The sequence below is a fragment of the Pygoscelis adeliae genome, unplaced genomic scaffold (genome assembly GCF_000699105.1).
Source record: "Pygoscelis adeliae isolate BGI_AS28 unplaced genomic scaffold, ASM69910v1 Scaffold166, whole genome shotgun sequence".
Lineage (NCBI taxonomy): Eukaryota > Metazoa > Chordata > Aves > Sphenisciformes > Spheniscidae > Pygoscelis > Pygoscelis adeliae.
In genome coordinates, this window is record NW_008825156.1 from 4909158 (window position 1) to 4918945 (window position 9788).

Sequence of the window (9788 nt, forward strand, 5' to 3'; positions counted from 1 at the left end):
AGAGGCAGAGCTATTGTATAGCTACTATAAAAGTGCTGGGGGGCAAGGATATATACGTAGGCATTAACTTAGGATACTTAATGTTTGTTAGTCCACAGAAACTTATCCAACTGTCACAACTAAAGAGGTGACAGAATCTAACATACTACATTGTAGGCATAGATCAAACAATCTTTAAAATAATGTATTTGAAACGTAAGTTTCTTTCAGTGTTCTTCATGAGAGCATCCATCTCCAACACCCTATTTTCACACACCCGTCCCGCCCAAAAGAAGAAAGTATATACATATCTACTGTAAAGCCTACCTTGGCAGTACTTTCAAAGCTACTGTTTCGATGAATCACATCCCAGAAGTGGGGAACTGCATCTATATGAAGTCTGCCAATTTTGTTTCTGTGGTTTACACCCTTTCATGGTTACTTTCAACCTTCTGGTTTACAAAGTAAAAATCAGTGTGAAAAAGATAATATTTATAACAAGCAATGACTTCCATTTGATTTTTGAATGCTCATTTTGGGATGGTAAGTGTATTTGTCTGCACCAGATGACATCATAAGACTTAGCTAGTTTTCTTCTGAAACCAAAACAATGCATTTTGCAGCTCAGTTAAAATGTGTGTTTGTTTGGACACAGCCAAATCTTTCACTTCAGCTACAAATTTTCCAAGACCTAATGCTGATTTTTCCCCCCACACACACACCTGAATTCCAAGTTTCTCGAAGTTTGGGTTTCATCCCATTTGTCAAATTTGTCAGCATCTTCAGGATCTTCAGAGTCTCTGGATACATGGAAGAGCTCAACTTTGGCCAATAATAATATTTTTCAGATGAGAAACTGAAAATGTTGCGGTGGTGGGTTAAGCTAGAAAACTGGAATGTGAAGTCAGAAGAGTCATCTAATTCCTAGGTTTCAGAGCAAGCAAACCAGAACCACAAAGAACAACGAATTTCCAAGTCTGGCTATAACTGAACTATTGTTTTCTTGGGAAAGGTGTAAGTATATGGCTATGAGCTAGGCAACTCTGCCTAACTGATGTTTGACAAAGATCACAGCCCTAATCATCATAATCAGAAATCTCTATTGAGGGGAAAACTACAATGGTTTAGTAATTAAAGACAAGAATTGGGGACTTTGAATGGAAATAGTCCAGTGGTCTTTGAAAGAGATTTAAGAGGTCAAGACAGTACCAGTTTTAATTCTGAGTATGCCACTGCCCCCTTGCCCTGCTTTAAAAGTAATTTAGAATTAAGCCCAGTCAAAGGCTATGGCACTGACAGTAGAATGGGCAGAATTTAGTTGCCTAAATGCAGTGTTTACCTAGGGGACAGGAAACCCAAACAAAACCAACCCTTTCACAACTGTTTAACTCTGGGAATGCTTTAATTAAAAAAATGCATCTTTCTCTGGTTTTAAAACACTAGGACACTGCTTCTGTCACCTATTCCTTGCTTGAGCATGGTTTGGATCTAGAAACTAGGCCTAACTGAGGATTACAACAGAGCAAGAGTCCTCTGAGGTTCTAATAAACGCTGGAAAGCATACCTAGAAAATGCATTTGCTCCTACTACTTTTCTTTTACAATAGCAATGTGGTTGTGCTCATCTTTTCATATAAGTAAATGATTGGTCAGATAGATATAGAATGACAAAGACTTTTTCATAGAAAATACAGAAACTGCTTTAGGACCATTAAGCTAGATTAAACTTTCTTTTGCACTTTGTCTGTCCCAGCAGATTTCTTGTTCTTACTAGTACAGCATAGAATGACTTGTGAGAAGCCTCTTCAATCCAGACTGGAGCCTGTTAAGTGTGGCACTGCCGTAAGAGACCAAAGATGTGGATTGAAGAACCTCAGATTGTACAAGTAATTGACCTTAAGTTATCTCACTTTCCAGGGCAAGTGCCTCCCCTCATTTTTCTTCTCCTGAAAGGAATGTGTGTCTTAATCACTACAACAAAGTGTAGGCATTAACCCTGAAGCTGGCACTCTGTATTAAATGGACAGGTGCAACTCATTGCAGATCCAACCGAGGTATCAAAGCCCTGAAGGAACAGCAAAATCTTAGACTTGCTAATTTTCTGCTCCGTGTTTGAAATTTTGAATCTCACTCCAGTTCTGGTTTTTTTATGCATTACATAAAAAAAAAAAAATCTAAATCTTTAACAGAAGGTTCAACACAGGGGAGCAAGGCACCTAAAACCTAGTACTGTATTGAGCTTAAAATTAACATCTTCATAGTTTGGGCTTAAATTATCCATGTGAAAAATACAACTTGGAATAAATAGACCTATTATATTTAACAGGAATTTAATGAGCTTAAATATTTAACACCTGGGAATCACTTTGAGAACCCCCAATCAAAAAGATATCCTAGTCTAAAATGACAGTATTAATAATTAGAGACTTTATAGAAACTTTAGAAGTCATTCATAATGTGAAAGGGGAAACCTGGATATAGTAGATAATGACCAAGAAAACATTAAAAAGAAAAAACGTTTTGGACAAAGATGACCGAAAGATAACCACTAAAGTGGGTTAATGTCTAAATTGTGGGATTAGCATAATTTATTTTACACAAGTCTAGTTGTTCAATTTTTACATGTTGTTTTCTGCACCTATGAATCTGTAGGCAAGATTCTGATATCCTTTTTGAAAACTTAGATGGTGATGCAAAATAAACCTATATTCTGCTTTGAACAGGGGACAAATTCCTTCCCACAAAACTTTTTCTGATGCATCATCAGAGTTCAAAAACTGGTAGAAATCATGATTTATCAGAACTTTTCTGAAATTCATATTTGCAAAAAGTCTGCCAGTCTTCACAGTGACTTTTATGATGTAAGTGTCAAGTACGGGCTGCAAATATGAAAGACAAAACCAAGTTTAAAGCATTGTCTTAAAGTTGAAAGAAGAAATTGCCAATGCTAATAATATTCTGATCGCAGTTTCATTTATACAGTCTTAAACATATAGTAATAATGCATTTTTAACAGAGGAATAAAATAGTTTATTAAGAAACTATGAGTGTGTATCATGCAATTCTGTAAAACTGTGATTAATTCATGTTCAAGCAAACCTGTCAACTGAAATACTCAGTCTGGCCTACTATACATATTTCACCCACACTTTATGGATTTTCTTAAACCCTTGTCTCCCTGCTTTGTGATTCACCTACATGAAATTCTTCTGAATTGCCATCACTATTTGAGACCACTATGAGTCGTTAATAATAATTGACAGTGAAAAGTGGAAAGTAAAGAGCCAGTCTAGGCTTAAGCAGGTTCATTTTATTCACACAGTTTCTTCCCCTCCCCCACAGTGAGTTTACTTTACAAATGTCTTGGAACACAAAAAGACTGTGTTTCTATTCCATGTGTATTAACAGTTAAATAGCTCATGTGTGTTGGTATAGTCACACAACAATAAAACATCTACCTTGAACGTGTTCAGAGAAATGCTTTTTGCATTTTTAGATATCCCTTGCAACGTATATTTTTCTTACAATCTAGGGTTTCATTTCTGCAAATATAACACAGAATCTTCCAGCAAAGTTGACAAACTATACTCAGACTCACATCCCCCCCATTATATTATATACACTATATAAAAAGACATGTAACTTGCACATCATCATGCAAGCTTGAATCACTTTTTTCTGTAAAGGAAAATATAACACAACAGCTGGTGTACATGGACACATTACTAGTCTCTTTTAATTAGATGCTAATTAGTGACTCACTGGCTTTAATCATATCAGTCTGGTAATACTATTTATGCCACACAGAATAATGATCTACTTTATAAGAAATCAACGTGGCACATGTTGACATAGGAACGCATCCAGCCATAATTCACTCTGTGTAAATATATCCACCCATACTTGGATTCTGAACAATTTAGAAAAGATACAGTAACTTAGTTGACGAGCATGGAAAGAGACAGGAGGGAAAAAGAGGAAGGGAAGAGCTAAAGAATGGAAACAAAGAAAAGTACATAATTACTTTCCAAAATATCAGCACTCCCATGCTTTATATAATATATACCCAACAATATATTTTACATTCAAACGATGATAACAACTTTATAGTTCGTCCATCCTGGCAGGGTTAAAAGACAGAGATTCATATGTTTAATTTTCATGAAAGGTGTTCCGGTACTACAGCAGAAATTTATATTATTAGATAACTGATTATAGATGCAGATGATTTTGAAATTATCATTCTGTTGGAAGGATAATAATATTTCAAGATGGTCACAGAGTATTTCAAAGGTACTGAGACTATAACAAACTCAGTGCACCAGGAGGAATTAGATGGGTATAAAGTAATTTTCATTCTGAAATAGCCTATGTGTATCTTCGTTGAAGATCTGGACTTCTGCTTTTTAAACATGCCAAAATGCCCAATGACTTGCTCCTCCAGATATGGTACTATTTCAGAATACACACACAAAGCCAAAGTTTTTCATTTCAAGTTATAAGTTTACTTCTTTCTTTGAACAAAGCCTTTGTAAGAAACATTGTAAGCAATAAATACTTGAGGTTTATTTTCTGTTAAATAATTTAATTTTCTTCCAAGTATATTCAGAAATTTAATTTGAAAACTGTATCATAATCTATTTACTTAAATAAACATCTAGGCTTATCTTGCAATAAAATATTAAGAGGAAAACAAGGAGGATCTTTAAACTTGCATTCCTAAAATCATTGTCGGTACCACTATCTGTGTTCAGCAGTGATTTGTCACCTGCTACTAAGCCTGTGCACTATTGTTGAGATTTATGGAAACAGAAACTGAGGGAACCAAGGGATAGATTTGGAAAAAAAAAAGAAAAAAGAAAAAGAAGAATATGGTTATAGCAGACTCCTAAGTGTTTGAGAGCACATGATTTATTAACCATCAAAAGAATTTACTCTCCCCAGTCATTAAAACATGTTTGAAAATCCTATTGTTCCTAGTTCTTAGAAAAAGGTAGAGCAGAGAGAAATATTTTTCACCTCTTGTCCTCCAGCTAAACTAAAGCCTACTAATGATTTAGAACAAAGGATATCAATGAGCTAATCAATAATTATGTAATTTTAACTCTCTTCCCTCTTCTTTTGTAATTGCAATTACAGTCATTTGTTTCAATGCAGAAAGTCACCTCTGTGAATCACAATTCAATTTTTCTCACATAGTCATACACAACCCTGAGTTTTAAGCAATAAACTGAGATTCAATCATTATCACTGTCCAAATCACAAGCAGAGTTCGGAGGCTACAGTGTTAAAAATAAATTAATGACCAAGTTCCTTGTTTTACAAGGGTCCAAAACATCGAAGGCAGTCTGCATTCTGTTAGAAGAATCCACAGTTTACTGTAAAATAAATCAACCCTTTCCATTCTCCGTGCATTCCTTGCACAATTGCTTCCCTCTTAGTATATTTATTTCTGTGATTTGATGGCAGCTCTCTTCTTTGCTAAATAGGAACTTCAGGGATTTACCATGAAAGACTGCTGCTTCCATTATCGAATGCTACCAACTAATCTCTTCTACTGTTCCATACTTCATGTTGTATCTCACTCTTCTATTTCTGCTCCATTGTTTTTACTGTTTAAACACAAAAATAGTAATATATGGAAAAATTAGACCAACTAATGATATAATTTTTCCAGCATTGGGCCCTAAAAGACAATGAAAATTAGCAGGATTCTTATTAAGTTGAAAAGATGTTTTCATATATATGTCCTATATGTTAGAAGATTGATAATTCACTTGAAAGAACCCAAACAACTGTATTAGGGTCCAGTATAGGAAATCATCCGCTTAAAGAAAAAACATTTACAGCTCTGGCTCTTCAGCCTGTCGGGGGGAGGGGAGCAACCTAAATTTTTACCTTAAAAGAAATACTTCTCAATGAAAAATATTCAAGATATTGCTAAATGCCAGTGCACAAGAGGAGAAACTTTTTAGAAGCGCTATCGCATTCATGTAACTAGTTCCATTACTCCAGTGGAAAAAAAATAAATCACACTGCAGTAGTATGAGAAACTGATGTTAGGACAGATTCTAACTATACAGGTATTAAATAAAATTGTCTGTCATCTAGATATGGAACTGCAAGCCCTTCTGAGGTCCCTTTTAGGTTTCTATCACTTTATGAAGTTAGCTAGAATACTCTGCAAGTTAAATCTCTGTCCACTAAGCCTGAAAAAAAAAGAGACCAGCACAAAAAAACCCTCAACCACCAAACCAAAAAACAAGCAAGCAACATATATTGTGTACTTTTCATTGGGTTAAAACAGCAGGAAGTATTACTGCATAGCTATACCAAGTGAGCTCTGAAGAATTGAAGTTTTCCCTCCTAAAAAACATTGGTGCTTTTATATAATTACAATGCAGTATACATAATGTTTTCACGTCTGCTTCTGTCAGGTTAGTTCTTACTGCATTATGCCATATAACTTAATGTACCTTAATATACAAAGTGCATTGAGTGATACGTTTCAAAACACTGTGCTTAATTTTAGCTAACAGCATACAGTAGGCTTCATAGACAGAAAACAACATTTGTCTTTTCTAGTTATGATCCTGGACAAACTGCAAACTTTGAAAGTGCCACTGCCATAAATCTTTAGCTATTGGATACTCTCTTTTTTTTTTCATTCAATTATCAATGCGAAGGAGCATAGACTACCTCCATTACAAGGAAAATTTAGCACTTCATACACAGAACCAATTGCCATGCAAGTGAATGGACAGTCAACCTCTCACATATAATTTGCTTCATAACCAAAATCCTGTTAAGTATACTATGGTTTTTCAAAATTAAAAGTAATCATGAACAGCTATATAAAATATACTTCACATACTGAAATATTTTAAAACACAGTATTGTAAGAAAACAGTGATATGTGCGAGTCATTGTTTTTAATTTCCCTTTCAGCTGAAACAGAGACCATAACTGGACTATAGGAACATATATTTTTAGACAGACAACTGACTTATGTAGATACACTATATACATTCCCAACAATTTGACCATGGTTAAAGGGTATTTATATTCTGATGTGGTTAAAATTGAACATGTCAACACTAATGCATTTTTCTAGGAGAATCACTACTTTCACCATAATTTCCATGGAAAATTTGTGTGCACATGCAGTAATAGACACATTTATAACATCAAAAGGATTCAATTTTCTTTTCAATCATACTACAGTATGAATAGCTTTTCCTATTGAATTTAACAATAAGGCACATTACCACAGTCTAAAGGATGGGGTACTTCTGCTTGCTCATATGAAAGTATGTCAAACAATATATAATATATCTCAGAATAGTTCTGGGTTAACTGCTCCTTTATATAGGTTTGTTTCCAATACATTTGTGTCAGCAGATTTTTTTAATATTATTTAAATTTGTAAGATCAACAGCATTTCAAACTCTGTTTAACTCTCCATAATATTAACAGAGTATTTAAATATTATTTAAAGGTATGCAGTGACTTTGTATCAAGAAATTACTTTGCATTAAGAAATCAACTGAAAATCCATACTTAGATGTATAGGCTTGGCTTTGTAACACTCACAGCCATTCTACCCACTCACAGACATCATAGTCTCTGTCACTGCAACTCGTGAGAAAGGGAAGATTTTATGCATGAATTATTGTCTCAATCCTGCATGCCTTATGCATGGCAAGAAAGAATATAAAAAACAAATTGAGCCCTAATACAGTTTTGTTTGAACTCCACATTTATTTTGCTGTCATGAAAGAGGATTCTTTCAGAGCCTTCAAGTCAATGAAAACACACAGCCTTGTGGGATTCCAACTCTCACAGTCTAAACTGCCACAAAGTATTGCATTGCATTGCACATTTAATGATTTTAAGAAAAAAGATGGAGTCCATACAAGACTGCAAGTTTCTCTAGTTATCAAAGATAATAACTGACATGTTTTTAAGATTCATATTTAGACTTTATTCATTTTATAGCCCATATGAGAGAGAACATGTAATAGGACAGTAAATCTTTTTGAAAGAAGTCCTCTTCTCGTCATACAAGTGTTGGTCATGCCCAAAAAGTAACTGGCATTTGCAAATTCAAGAGGTAAGGAAGACATCTTACTCGTAAACAGTAAGTGGAGAACCACAGTGTCCAGATGTGATTAGACATTAATTCCTCTTTCCATTTTCCACTATTAAATTTGCTCACTGCTTATGAGTAAAAAACTGACCTGTGGAATACGACGCTACTCGCTCTCCTTTCTATTGCTGCTTTATTCTTTATTAGGGCTGAGCTCTGCTCTAATGGGATTAAAACAAGCAAACTGCCAAAAGCCTGTGGCTTTCAAAATCCCAAATTCCTTTCAGACATTTAGACAAATATTCATTTTTGTGAACAATGGGATTTTGTGGATTTTTTTTCCTGCTTGTTTGAAATAATTTTTCAGAGATCCTTCTTCAGTAGTTTTTTCAGACTTCCATTATTATAAAATGGCAACATCTGACATGAATCGTTTGGCCAAACCCAACCAAGTTCCCTTACAGTTAACCTAGTATTTAAGATTCTCACCTAGTCATTCACCCTGTACCGCGGACTTCAGTTCTAGCTATCACTGCATTCTTCCAGTTTTATACTTGAGTAAATCTGGATTGAGACAATGGTGAACTATGCCTTTGAATCTGGAGCCCAAAAGGACCTTAGAGATCTCTTGCAGCTACTACTCTTTGTCATGGTAAATGAGATGTGAACCATTCAGCACAGAAAAGCCTGCAAGAACTAAGAACACTGTTGCGCAATACCTTTCAACTGTATTTTCTCTTTTTTCTCACTGACCATTTCTTACCACTGTTGTACTATACTGTCCTTGCAGTCCCCATGTTACAGTATCCATCTTCTTCCATTTCCCTCTCTGCATATACCTCAGGATATCATTGTATCAAGTTTTGCATGTCCTACCACTCATTAGAAGGGGGCACTGTAGTAACACAGCAGACTGTGTGGTTATACGTAGTCAGTAGACTTTTGGCCACTCATTTCAGTGGGAGAAAGATGGCAACTCTACTCTGTGTGGAATTCAGATGAATTTCTGCTTACCTGAAGTTCCTAATCTTAACACTTGTTACAGCTGAGCTGTTGTCTCTGTTTCGCATTGGTATTTGTTATTCAACAGAACACTAGTTCCAAGACCTAGTCTGATTACTTAAAAATCAACTGAACCTTGCAGCATAAACATTTTATGCTTTCAGTTCTGATAGCTAATTAAATTACTTAGGGGGCAAAAAAAAACCCCAAAAACAAAAAGAGCACAGGAAATTCCTTACTGTAAACAAAGGCAACCACCAAAAGTTTATTAAACATTCAACCTTAATGCAAACACTTGTGGAATAAAACATGTATATTATGTAATTTTTTGTGTTCTTTGAAGAGTTGTATCACAGTTCTTCTCTGAAGGTTTCTGTGGGGAAGGATCTGCTTCTGAGATTACAGCACACAGATGGAAGGACTCTCTTCATAGTTGAGAGATTATCTGTCATTTCCCTGAGACTTTAGTATGTAGGGACATTAGATTCATAAAACAAGAAAGGCAACTGACAATCTACTGCTAGAAGTGCAAAAATTCCTAAAGATGACAGGAGGCATATTTCCTAAGGGCAGGGAGAGTAAAAGCGCAGACAGCATATACAAGGGACCAACAAAAGGCACATGCCTCATCCAGTTTCTACAGCTCAGCAATACTTCTTCCTTCCAGCCAGTTGCAATGAGTACCTAATACGGCAAAGAAACTAATGTCAGTCCTGAAT